The sequence below is a fragment of the Struthio camelus genome, chromosome 2 (assembly GCF_040807025.1).
Source record: "Struthio camelus isolate bStrCam1 chromosome 2, bStrCam1.hap1, whole genome shotgun sequence".
NCBI lineage: Eukaryota > Metazoa > Chordata > Aves > Struthioniformes > Struthionidae > Struthio > Struthio camelus.
The window spans coordinates 113401177-113416071 of NC_090943.1; positions in this window are offsets into that span (position 1 = coordinate 113401177).

Sequence of the window (14895 nt, forward strand, 5' to 3'; positions counted from 1 at the left end):
TTAACTCCTGATAAAGTTACGAATCACAGGAGATCTTGGAACACTGTAGATGTTTCACTGCGAAGACAATCCCAGGGAAAATTTGGGTATATACTAAGTGACTGACTATCTTACGAGCATCTGTTCAGTGAAAGCAATATTCATGATAATGGGTTTTCCTACCCACAAGGTTGCATACGCATCCTCACAGTTGGTTTCCTGGACAAACAAGCAAAAGTTCTTAGAACCGAGCTAAAGGTATAGGTAGAGCTGTATATGATTTTCTTTCCTTTCTGTACCCTCATGTCTAAACCTAGTAACAACATAGTTAATATTTGGATTGTTGCTGTTTTTTATTCATTTAGTACTATTATTATTTTTACTACTTTATCATTCATCTGCCAGTAAGAGCAACTTCAGCGTTACTGGTAGACAATGTGGCACTGCTTTCCTAAAGCTGTAGCACAGGTTACCACAGGAGCAGTCAGTCACCCCTGCTGCATCCAAAACCTCAGTGCAAGAGCCAAGGAAACTTGGGAGGCAGCAGAACTAGTCCCCCACTAAGTTACACAGCCTCACCTGGGAGAGTGGTGGTGTGCAGGAATGACTTCCTGCGTTAAAGAGGACCTTCTTGGCAAAGCGCTTGGACAGTGGATGAGTACCAGAATCTATACGTTCTCTACCGAGTCTGTTAACAGAGACTGGGGCCAATCTTGCTATTGGATATTGTAACAGATATATCAGCTGGTGATGCACACGGTCAGGGTGTCCATTCATATCATCGGTAAGGCCCCTTCTCCGGGCTTTCTACTGATCCTGACACCGTTATCATCTCTTTCCTCCTACTCTTGCAGCCCACAAGATGTGCCATGTATTTAGGCATAAAGCCAGTGGAGAAAGTAAGCATTTGAATAATTAAACTAAGAGGAACATGTTTGAATCCAAGAATATAATCGCTGTTGGTTTTAGTTACTGGTGACACATCTTGTTTCCCATCAGGAAGCCACAAATCAGTGTATTCCAAGTATTACTGATTCCTATTACCTGTTACACTAAGAGAACAAAGGAGATCTAATTAAAAACATTCAAACTGCAGTAAGAACATAGCTAAATAACATATGGGGAAAAAAATGCAATAAGCCAGTCTTACTAAGCTACAAGTAAAAGCATACTACAAATAGCACCTAAAACTAGCTAGAAGATCATTTTATAGGTTTTTTTTGTTGTTTTTCAACATCCAACAAGTCATACAGATTAATCTCCCTGTTGTCCACTATGAGCAGACAAGCATTGCTCATAATTGCAACCTGATGCTGTTTTGCAAGAAGGACTGCAACTTGACTGGCCCCCTGTAAAATATACGGGCAGAAAAATCTTCATTATGTTAACTTCCAAAAGACATCACTCAGTCAAGCCCCTGGGTTTTCTTCAGGGCAGAAGATAGCGAGAGCAGAAAAAGAAGCAACAATTCTCTCACTATGACCAGGAAGTTATATTCTTTTTCTTGGACGATTCCTTTCAAGGGCTTCCGCTCTCCTCGATTAGACTACGAGCAGCAAGCCAGGGAAGAAAATTTCTGTATTAGGAGATTTTTTTTGTCCAGACAGCAAATTTCCTCCAAATTATAAAACTTAGTAAATATACAAAAAACAATAAACTTGCCAAAACATTTTTGGTCATTTCAAAGGAAAAAGGGATGTAAAATATTTTAATAAAGGATTCTGAAATTTTGCAAAGTGGCTGAAGAGCTAAACAACGCAAATTCTAATGTCACAATCTCTCTCTCACCTTTCTGAAGCATTCCTGTTTCTACTTGCTGCCATTTTCCATATCAGCAAATGCTGAGACTTTTCCTTGTTTGATGACTACAAACCTCCTGGCATTTTAAATGGCTAACGTCCCAAAGCCTTTCAGTAGACCTATGGCTGCACAGAGCTTCAGAGCGGGAACGAGGCCTTAGCTTGTACCCCGATGCCAAAAGCAGATCTATGCAGCTGGACTCATGTGGTCCCTTGATCTCATAGGCTTCTAGAATCCAGACTTTATTTTCAACAGTGTGTTAGACTGGTATGCAATTATGTCACCCTAGTGACTGCGGCTTCACACTGAAAATCACCACTTTTTCTGCCTTATTAAATAGATAATAGGTATTAAAGCATTGACAAGGAAAAAGAAATGCATGTAAGGTTGTACGAAAATCAGTACAGAAAAAATTACTTACAACATTTTGCAGTTGTACAAAAATTCTCTATTTGTTCTCACCATTCACTAAAATTATACTGTGCTTAGATTATTGTTTACTTGTGTGCACGCACATACACACACTCACTCTGCATTGTGTTGTTCATCCACCAATTCCACCCACGTGCCTGCAGACCTCTCCACTAAATGTCAATCTCAATTTTAGATAATCACAAAAATTCTGTAAGAGATGTTTTGGTTTTCTTGTCATGTTGGGCATAACGAATAAAGGTTTTCACAATAAGTGAAATGCAATATGAGACTGTAAACTTAGTGAGTACTCCGTGAGTATCTGGATTCCACCCTCGGGTTTTAACAATCAGCTACCATTGCAGAGCATAAATTTCTTTGTTTTATAAAGATTTTAGACAATAAAAAGTCTTGGAAAGGACATGATTTGAGAAAGTAACATAGAAAAGGCAACCAGCTGAGTAGAACTCTTCCAGAGCCAGCTCTTGTACTCAGTAATGTAAGAACCTGGAAGAGGCACAGCAGTAATCTCAGTTGGACATACATTCTGTATCTCTTGTTGAGCACCACTGAACTTAGAGCTTGTAAAAAACAATGGATCAAAAGTTTTGCTAACTGTTGTCATCTCAGAATTTACACAGAAGTGGTACACAATGGGCAGAGCACAGGCCAGGCCCCAAAGCTCTTCAAGCCACAACAACAGTAAGCCATTTAACACTTTTTGCTAAAAGGTTTAATCCAAAGAAGAACTCCATGAGGAAAGAGCATAGATCAAGCTGCCAGTTCTATCCTTGGCTTCTGATAAGTCAGCCAAGGAAGCTATGATGTAGAAACCAGGCTGCAAGGTACCAAGAGAAATGGATTGGAATCAAATCATATAAGCTACCTAATACATAATAAAGACAGAAAATTTATTCCCTGTTAAAATGAGCTGGATGACTGAACAGCAATAAAATAAGAGGAGTTCTGTATCAACATGTTATTGCACAGAGTCAATACTATATGCAACAATTTAGTAATACTTGATCATCAAATAAGAAATATTAAATACTTACCTTAATCTGGCTATCCTTCTCTATAAAAGAACCTCAAATCAATTGTCTTGAGTTAGTAGATCCATACCAAACATCTTAAGAGGCAGCACAGATTGGAAGAATGGAATCCTAATCTGAAACAGAATTTTTGGTTTTGACAGCATTGCTTTAAAATAAAAAAAAATTGTGCTGTATTAATGCAAAGCAATTAATTTAAAAGGAGTCTAAAAACGAAAATGGGGAGAAAGAGAAAAGAGTAGTTGTAGAGAGTAGACGCTGGAAACTTAAGAGCTCTTCACTTTATTCTTGGAGAGAGCTGAAGGGCAAAACTAGAAGCAATTTATTGCAATGTGGTGTTCTTAAAATGAAGGCAATTATATTTTAAAATTTAAGCATTGACAAGGTGCACTGCACTATACTAGGGACACAATGAAGACTATCTTTATCTCAAGAAATGAGGGTGTTTTCTAGTAAGCACGTTAGAGTAGAATAGAAAGGTAGAAAAATTCTCTGAAGCCCTAAGGGAGAACAGAGTACTTTTTAAAAACATGTGGATGTGTCAAGTCTTTGGGAAAGATCTGAAAGCTAGCAGTATGATCAGCTGAATGGGAATGACCATACAGAAAAGACAAAGGTTTTCAGATTGTAATATCGATTCTCCCATTACAGATAAGCATAAAAAGATTATACTCTTACTGATACTCAGTTCCATCCTTCTCTTATAGGAAAAGAGGGAAGTCATATGAGTATCCAAAGTTTTTGGGTCATGGCTACATTTCAGTACTAGATGGATACATCTACAGATGTACAGAATACATTTTCTATTTTGTGTGTGTGTGTGTGTGTGTGTGTGTGTGTGTGTGTGTGTGTAAAACCAGTCCTATCTTGGTTCTACTAAAGTCAGCGGGACTTCTGACATGGACCTCAAAAGAGTTAGGATCCTGTCCAACAATATTTGGCAATTCTTTCATTTAAAAGTGCTTTGCAAGCTAATTACTTCCTCCACAAGTAACATAAAATGGTAGAGCAGAATTGGTGACTGAGAAAGTAATTACGGCTAGGTTTTTGGAGAGAGAGGGGAACGTGATAATACTTTAAAAATCAAAATTTGGAAAACATCAAGAAGTCTTAACTCCTCTGTCTTATATAAGTATCAACTGTAATTAAATTATATATTATTTTCTTCTCATACTACTCAATAATTACAATGAAATCATAACAGCCAAAAAATGTCTTCATGGCCAGATGACATTTACATTTGTGGCTGAGGCACTGTAACACTGTACTCCTTCATAGTATCACGGTAATGTGCCTGGATACGTAATTATACACTGAGAGGTCTGTACACTACTGAGCTACTGGTATTACATCTTGAATAGAAAGTAATTTCAGGCATTTTGGGGACTGCTTTAATACAAGTTTAATGTTAGAGATCCATAAATATCAAATTAAAGCTTATAGAACACATTAATTCTTTGAATATTAATACAGAGAGGCACATGGAAATAACCATAGTAGTTTAGGTTTGCACGTGCTTATATATTTAGCCTAATTTTCAGGGTATTTAAATTTACATACTAAATGAGATCAAAGCCTAATTCATAGTAAAGGCAATAGCTGCTTTGTGGTCCAGTAGCATAGCACTGTGGAATAAATCAGGAGAAATCAGATCAGTTCATGATTCGGCCTCTTCTCATAGCACGTCTTTAAGGCAAACCATACTTCTTCTGTGACTTGGATTCTCTCTCCGTGTCATGGAAACATTGATTTGTGTTAGAGGATAAATCTTAGTTTGAGACTTGGGAATGAAAATTAAAAAAGAATCTTGTATCATCTTTCACACAGCAAAGACTTTTTTTGCAAAGCAGAAAATAGGATGTTTGTTTATACATTTGTTGTAAATGGATCACAGAGTATATCCTTTGTATTAACTCATATGCTAAATTATTAAAGCTATGACCAAAAATGCCTTAAGGCTATGAGAGGACTTTGAAATAACAATTTTATCATCATCATTTTACATATTGCGAGCTCTTTTTCCTGATCTGAAAAGCTTCCCGTCTACTCTGTAAAGCAGAGAAATGAAGGTGAAAGTCCTGACAGATGTCGAAGTTACTATATCTCTTTCTTTTTACTGTGGTAGGGCTGTTCACATTTCAGCAAACTACTCAAATGGGTATTTGAAATATTTGTTAGTCAGGGAATCCATTTAGAATTACAGTGCCCAATATTTTGGCGTTTTTTCGAAGATTTGAAGGCTTTGCTAAAAAAGACGGCAACTAAAATTAAAGTGCATAGGTTGAATAGATTACACTAATCACATATATTGTCATATGAGTAGCAGCTGGGAGTCTTCCACATCCACTTTCAGTCACCTTCAGGCATCACAGGCTAACACTGCCCACTGCATCAAATACCTGTATTGTTCATAATAAGAGCAAATGCAACCCTCTGACTACACATCTGTTTTGCTTCATTTGCTACTGTGACCGGAAGCATTTTTTCATGTCTAAAAAAATATTTCTACTATTGCTTACAGAAGTACGGAAAACAATACTTGCATTATTACTCTCAAACTGACTAATCTTAATGGGATTTCAGGGAGTCTTTGCTCTTTAAACATTAAAGGTCATCTCAGTGGCCCTTTTACCCTCCCCCCTGCTTTTACAGATCACCAGTAACATATTTTTAATATCGAATAATTTACATAGCATACAGTTGTTTAATGCCTTTCATTAAAGGCTCTCAAAGCATTTTGCTGACACGAACCAGCTCACACGCTCACCGACTCAAACGTACACAAGCAGTATTCCTATTCTATAGGCAAGGAAATAACTACCAAGCAGCTAAGTGGCAGAATTCCTTCCTGCAGTCCTAAACTCTAATCTCAAGATTACAAACAGTCTGAAGAAAAACCAACCATGCTCTAATGCTCAGATCTGAATGACTGTATTAATGAGCTCCTCCAATAATTTGCTGTCTCTTACCTCTGACACTTCTAGCTTCTCATTTATTTATAAGCAGACTACCTACACAGATCTTAAACGTTCCTTACAGGCTCCCAAGAACAGAGGCCAATACAAGAAAGGACATTAAAAGTAATCTTTACCAGTTCATTTAGCATCAATACAACAAGTTGCAAGACTGTGAAACGCATAAAAATGATAATTTTTACCTCTCTTTTTCCGTTCAACACACTGACTATTCATTTGGCAGGCATCTTCAACAGCTCTTCACTGACAGTTGCATCACTTTAAAGATGATGCTACCAGAAAAAACAAAAATTAAAAAATTGTGAAAACAAATGTTTCTACTTTTCAACACCAAAGCTTGCATATAGCATCAATATAGGTACCATAAGCTGTATTCTCCTAAACAGGTCAATATAGTCACGTGTTTCTCCAGTGAATGCTAAAGCACCAAGATGCGCCTTGTCACGCTGACAAAATGATACTCTGATTCATAAGTTTAGCATAATGAAATGTCAGATAGAGAGGAGAAAAAAAAAAAAAAGCCTCTTCTCTCTCTCAAAACTAAGGAGTGAAAGCATGCTTTACGATGTTCAAGGACAGTTTTCTGAAACTGTTTAGAAATACTATTATAAACAGCGTTATACAGATTTTCATAAGTAAAAACGGAAAAAAATCCCTGGTTAGGAAACAATTTATAGAATAAATTGTTCCAGATATTAAATCATTTTTTGAAACATTAAGTGCAAAGGTTGATTGTATTTCAAACACTGAAAAACATTTGTTGCAGATTAATGTAACTTCAGATGTTCTTCTGGTATAGTATCTTTTACAGAAACAGAGTTAAAGAGTTAATCCACACTGTGACTTTAAACTCCAATTTAGTTTCTTTATACTATTATATCTTATCTTCTCTACAGTAGTTTGTCCTTTCAATGTCTAGAATGGAGACTGCCCAAAGGATGATTCAGGAAAGAAGTTCCATTTGGTAGAAGCTCTACCTCACTTGTTGAGATTAATAAGTTGCTCTTGTTTAGTATCACACTCACTAAACCACACTTTCTCCAGCAGTAGGAACATACGAACAAATTGCTACAAGTTAAGCAAGGATGTCAAATTTACTACAAATCAGTTGATCTGCAGTAATTTGAATAAGGTGTATATTCTTTCCCAGTAAAAATGCAAAAGAAGTTGTTTTTTAACTAAGAAAATAAATGGCTTTGAATTATCTCACATTGACCTGATAATAACAATTTGCATTCAGGCAGTTAATGCAAAACAGCTGACTTGTGGTAATTTACTTGCAATAAGGAGTTAGAAACAGAGCAGGTTATACGTGTACGTATAAATACTTTCAATACACATGCACTTACATTATGTCAGACAGTCTGGCAACAGTTGTATAAACCACAGCCACACCTATATCTTATGCCAATTAAAGTTGCATTGTTTCCAGAAAATCTCACTTCTTCAAGCTATGTCTTTCTGGCAATATGACAAACGTGTGAAATAATCTCTTTGTTCCTAACACTTAAAGACTTTTCACCAGGGTACATACATGGGCGAACACACACATGCTTATGGTTTAGCTGCAGCTATGCAATTCTCAGCTTTCAGCACATAACTATACCAAGCTGTACTGCTTCAAAACTAGACAATTATAGCACAGTGAAGGCTGTTCGTCCTTACAGCTATTAGAATTATCTTCTTACTGTTTATTTCTGTATATTCTTCTTTGCAATCATATTTATTTATTTTTCTGCTGTACTGATGAGCATTTGTTATCCTGACATTATGGGAGATGAGTGATATCAAAGTCCGAGTTATACAACGTGCAGTGAGGCTTTTCCTACAGAGACCTCACAGCTTCCCCAGGGAAATGGACAAAAATATTATCTCAGAGTCAGTTCTCCCTTCAGATATCTGCCCTGCTACTGGGGGCCGGGGACAGGACCAACAAAGCAAAGAAGATATTGTTCTCTTCAACACCATTCCTGGCACCGCATCCCAGCAGCAACAGGGTGATCCTAGCGGGGAACAGCACAACTTGGAGCGTCTGAACAGTTGCATGGGGCGTTCAGCCAGCAGCTGCACAGCTGCTGCTGGAAGAGAGTCCGAGCTATTCTCTCGCCTACTGGGCTGCTCTCCTTTCATGGATCTCTCGCTGATACAATATCAAGCAGACTTTTCCTCCTCCACAAGTCCTACTGTTAACTAGTGTAGACTCAGTGTTGTAATTAACTGTAACAATCTAGGCTTAGGCTAGATGCTGAGTGCATTTAAAGAGGCCTAGGAGAACTTCCGAATCATGCCTGTGCTCTGCCACCAGAAATAAAGACAAAAATGCTTCGGAGTTAATAAAGCTGCAACTTGTCGGTTCTCAAAGAGAATTACATGAGCACAGGAACGCATTTGTCAGTTCCCAGTCTCAGCTTTGTACCAGATACATACGATTTTATAAGTCGCCCAGATGTCATTTAGAACAGTATCAGAAGTCAGATTAAAGTTAGTATTCATCCAAAAGACGTTTTGAAAGAAGAAAGAAATATCCTCTTCCTTTCAAAGAAAGAATTGTAAAAATACCTCAAACTTATGTATCTCCCTTAGCAGTGTCATTGGGTTTTCTCTATGCAAACACATGAGCCCAAAGAATTAAGAGTGGACATTTTTTCTGTGTTTCTGTCTGCACACGGCTCATAACTCACCATTAGTTTATGAGTGTCAGTAGCGCCCCGAGAGTAAGAGCTGGCCACCCACATAATTTGATTTGCATGCACAGTATCTACCTACAGGAAAACTCTTCATATACTGGGAAAACCCAAGGAGGGGTTTTCTACATGTATTTAACAAATAAATGAAATACTTTCAACATAGTTTAGGCTTTCTTAGGCAATGTTAGAATTGCCTGCACACCACTCTATCAGTGGGTGCAGGCAGGAAAAAAATTTTGCTTGCTTCGTTCACACAGAGACAGACACCTCAAAGCTCTACCTACCACCCTAAACAGAGCGAGTTCACCTCCGTGCCACACTGCGCCTGCCCAAATTACAGCAGTTACCCACTTCCACTGACTAAAATGGTGCTTTATTTGCAATGGTTTAAATAAAGCTCTCTTTGTTCATGAAAGATCTCTATTCTTTTCACCAAAAGACATGATCTCATCATTCTGATATAATTGTCCCATTAATTGTGTGAAAGGAACTTTGCATTGCCTCAGCTGAGAGAGATCCCTCTAGAAGGTGAATCTAGGAGTCCAAAGGGATGTTTACAAATTACCTCATCAACAGGAGGAAGAATGGGCGTCTTTTAGCTATTCCCTAAGAATGAGAAAGAAAGCAAAATCAGCACTAGGGCCAGGCTGACATCGAGTTGCAATTCAGAGAGTATCCAGCCCCAAACACTGCCTCAGCCTCACAGTAAGTCTTTTAAAATCAGTTGGCCTTAACTGCCTTGCAAAATTCCATCTCAGAAAGGGATTTAAAATGTCTTTTAGCCAGGCACATGCAGTTGCACCTCCAGGAAAACCTGTTTATTTTAATGATTCTGCTGCATGCTCTTCATTAAGTTCTGCATAAACATACTACATGCATCTTTAAGCCCAAATGCAGGTTTTCCGTCAAAAAACTGTTTAGATTTTTGCCATAGCAAGCTAAATTTTAGGAAGAAAGTGGTAATATTACTAACATTGGTCTTTTTTTGTTTCAGAAAACACTGTGGTCATACAATAATGAAATCTCCTATTGTAATAGATATTGCCACTCTTACTGCAGATTTTGAGCTAGTAACTTTCAAGTCACTCTTCCTTCTCGGGTTCTAAACAAAGAACTGAGTAAGAGATGATCAGGTGCAAAGCTATGTGAAAGAAAAATCCTTTTCTTCAGTTGTATCCCAGTAAGTAGATAGTTCCAGCAATTCACACTTATCATTCTTCGGCTGACAAGTAGTTGAATCATTCTAAAACAAATGTCACAGGAGTTAGCTATAATAGATATAGGTTACCCTTCAGTGCTTTGAGAGTTTCAATTTAAGATAACTGACAATCTACAAAAGCTCGATGCTGAAACAGGAGTACTGACCTGGATGTAAGGATGCTGCATTAAACTGCTATCATGTTCTGCAAGTCATATAAGAAGCCTAAAGCTCTTGTGATTACACAGTGTTCTCGGCGATTCAAGACAGAGATGCAGGGATGTGCAGTTACAAGATTAGGCCCATGCTCTAATCATTAGAGGAGGCAAGATCAAATAAAACGCTCTCTCCATTTAGGTCCTTCTGCTTTTCTGAGCTAGACTTAGTGGTGCACATCAACACTTCCTATCCCAGAATAGGTCAATGGACTTGCTTTCCTCCAGCTCATACTCTTGTGGCCCAAGAACCGTGGTCCTAGCCTTGTATTCCCACCATTTTCACTTGCATTTCATCTGCACAAGATCAGGTTTTGTCTTTTGGTTCAGTTAGGCTCCAGCATGCCTGACCGTACAGATACGTCTCTTTACCCACTTTTCCTGTCACGACTTATTGGACCCTGGGAACAAGTACAAATAGGCCTTCGTCTTCAAACAGGAAGATAATGTGAGGCACAACAAAGTAGATCTGACCTGACAGATTCATAGGACTAGCATATTACAACAAATGGGCCGAATCCCGTCCCTGGATAATCAAGTAGGACAAGGGAGATCAAAATTTGCTTCCTTTAGACATTAGTGTTTTTGCTAGTGTTTCACCCCCCCAGATACACATACTATCTGGGCAGAGCATTATGGAGTCATTCCTCTGCAGAGAAGCACTACCTCCCATACCAGTGAGGCCTCACCTCCTGCATCTAGAAGAGCAAAAGTCTTAGCACTGTAACGTGCATTGGCTTTGTTGTTTTAGGCGGGGCCTGTGACATCTCATTTTTGCACTGCCTACAGACCTGTCGAAAACTGCTGTTCATAAAGGAGTAATCTCATTCCAGATTACCTCCTTCCCTCACTGGCTACCTCCCTCCCTCCCTACTCAAGAAGTAGGATAGCATCTTTTTTCAACCTCACCGAGCGGTAGCTGGCTTTTTCCTTGGCTATTTGTCTTGATGTGTCAAAGTGACTAAAAGAGTATTCTGTTCAGAAGAAAAGGACAGCATATATTCATGGTTTGTGCATCTCTTCATGCCTAGCCTCTTAACACAAGAGTTTTTCACATGACAAGAATCTGCCCAAATAAGCAGCCTCAGCTTTATCCATCAAAAGTGCCATGTGCCATCGTTCACCAAGGCAACTTTGAGCAACTCCCACACTATCAAATGAAGAAAAAAAGCATCTCGGCATCTTGATGTCATCACTTTGGTATATATACCTGGGGTACATATTACTGAGGAAGGAAGTTTTCAGGAATTGAAGTGCACTCCAGGTCATTATTAATGATCTGGAATGTCATTGTAGCCTATTAGGCTACAATACCTACCGTTGCTGCTGCAGCAGCTGTTTCCCCTTTTGCTACAGTTAGGGGGTGGGAGGGCTTGGGTTTCACAGCCCAATCTCATGAAATTCTGAAAAAAGCGGCACTCTGGGTGGGCTGGTTTTCAGTCAGGCTGATAAAGGCATCCTAATCCATGGCATCACTGTTCCCAGGTGGCCTTTCTGACCTGGCCAGGCTCTCTACTGAGACATAGTCACATACAGTTCACATGCCTAGAGAAGGGGGACAGAGCAGCAGCCAGGGGAGCTTCTGGCTGTGGTAATGCCAGGAGCAACTTTCCAAGACCACGGGTGTCTCCAGGACCCCTGAAGCAGCTACACTTTCTCTGCCTGAGTTTTGGAATAACTAATGTCTTAAAAACCCTGCAGCTCAGAAGAGGCTACCACCTCCAGTTTGTCTCCAGCTGCCTGTCATCACCCCTCTGCTAGAGATTACCTCCTGGAGGGGCTCTTTAGTACAAATGTTCCACGATCTGTTTCCATCAAAGTGAACTACATTAACTTGAGGAGGGAAAAAAAGAAAAGGTCTTTCTAAGCTAAGTCATTTTGACAGGCTAGAGAATGCCTACACAAGCAACTAGCAGATCTGAGATGATGATAATCACCAGTTGAACGATGGTGACAAGCAGCTGAGGGGCAGTAACTTCTTCTACAAGCACAGCAATAATTTCCGCCCATGACTTTAATAAATTACACCTTTGTCTGCTGAAATGCAAGTTATTTTCTATACATCACTCAAGATGTATAGAATGATGTCTACATGATGTATATATCACTTTTCTATACATTAATCAAGAAAAATTATATCAGTGTAATTATTCATCTGTGTTGCTAGTGCCAGCATCTTCCACTTAATCTACTAACATCACTCTGTGCACAGACAGGTGTCAAAGTATACAAAGTCTACTCCAAAAAATCCTTGTTAAAAGATGTAGCAACTCCTTTACCTTCAACAAGTTTATACACCTTTTTCAACCTGTTTCTCTCATTTTCTGCTGCACCAACATTAAAAATAATTTCAAATCATTTTTATGCTCCAAATGCAAGCCTCGTTTCAATATACAAATTTCTATCCCACTCAGTTTATTGTGCATTCATAAATGCGTCTTTGCAATTATAGAAAATAAAATTCATCTTCCTACAGAAGTCTGGATGAGAACCTCCATGCCATAAAATAAGATCTATGATAACCTCCTAGTTAAGCTGGTGCAGAAGTATCTTACCTAGATCTTTCATAACAGGGCAACTACTATGCTGCTACAGAATAGTTGGTTTCTTTTGTCCTGAAATAAATTTGTAATATTACAGCAGCTCTGAAAAACAGCCTCAGTTCATCTTTGCTTACACTCAAAACATCTTTACTTGTTCACAGCAGTACTGAAAATCATAACTGACTAGTTTCTGTACACTACACAGATGCCCGGAGCTATGACTAGTTCCTGAGGACTCTAGGGGTGGCCACCAGGGAGGCAGACACACAAGAGACTACATATAAAGATTACACAAGGAATACATAGTATATGAAACGGGCTTTGAATGACTTCCTAACAGAAGTCAGCTGCATAATATACGTTCTTCAAACACAGGAAAAGCTAGGTAGGTGGGAAAGGGAGGAGAAAGAAGTTCAGGAATTTGCCTACGTTGTATGGTTTATGCAACTAAATGGCAAGATTAAGCACCAATTGCTGTTTCAGGTACATACATGCTTTGAAAATTCTACCCCATGATTTAATCCCACTCCGTTTCTAAAAATATCAAACCTGAAATATTTCAGTACTACTCCACTACAGAATAGGTTGCCAGTCTTTAAGCCAGCATTTATTCCAGAGACAGCTTTTAAGTACACAGTCATGTTTTCACAGTTAAAAACAGGTAAGAATCTTCATCTCATCATCTCACATTATGCTCATATCCTCTTCACTGTTCACACACATTTTGCCTTCTGTTTTGTCACAGCGGACAATACAGCTTAGATATATTGTACTACCACTTCTGTCTTTTGGTTTAATTCTTGCAATTCACTAATTTTAATTCTTATTCAGTTTTCAGCTCAGGGCTGGTCAATGTGATCAAGTTTAAAAATTGAAAACTAAAACATTACAAGTTATTGTTGTTAGTCAATATTGTTCACTGTTTTTCCACATGAAATACGCTACACTTAGAAGAACGACTTTTCCAATGATCAGGGCATCCAATTCTAAGAAAAAAATCAAAATGGAATTTTCCTTATCCTGTAAAACAATCCTCTGATAATGACAGCCTACATATTTATATAGTTACTATAATTTACAATTGTAGTTTCTACTTAGACTAGAACAGAGATTGTACCAAACTGTGGGAAATACCCTTCTGACCCTAATACACAATTTCTGTTTATTGTATAGAAGAAATTTTAAAATGGGCAAAGCAGCCCTTCAAAATGGATGGTTTTGTGAGAAAATTCTCATAGGTACGACCTATTTAAAAAATACTATAAAAAATTTTAGAATTCCACTAAAATTTGATGTCAGCTCACCTCTAAATTCCATTAAATTAGATGCTATTGTCTCTAATATTCACCAAAAAAATTTAGAAAGCACAGTTGTTCAAGAGAGGCTCAGAACAGAACAAAAAGTCCAAATATCCCTAAATTTTAGAAAATCTAATCCATATTGTCGTCTTTATTTACACTGGGGAAGGAAGAGCAAACTGTGAGGAACCATATCAGAATGAGCAAAGAGAGAAGGACTTTTTAATACTTTGCATTTGCACACAATGTTTCCAGAGAGAAAATAAATTGAGAAATCACTCCAAGACCAGACACTGCAATGAAGATAAAAACAAATACTAAAAGCCCTGATGCCCTACAGGACACTGGACAGGCAGCTGTTCTCAGAGAATCAACAGGGGTGACACGTCCTGATTTACCTGAATGGAAGAGAGAGTGTTCCCACTCTTCAGATCTTACACATGCTGTCAGTTTAAATTATGAGCCTTCGTTGCTCTGGCGTTCTCGTCCCTCTCCTTGGAGGCCCTGGTCTCCAAACACTGTTTGTTCCTGCAGGAGCAAACAAACAGACATTCTGAGCTGTTTTTCACACAATTGCTGAAAACCTGTAAGGATAAAGGTGAAGAACATCTGAACAGGTTATTGAAAAAGGAAAAAAAAAAAAAACTGCAATATGAGGACCCAAGATACTTCATTCTGAATACAGAAACCCCACTTGCCTAGCTAGCATCCTTTACTATGAACAAACTTTCAAAGAG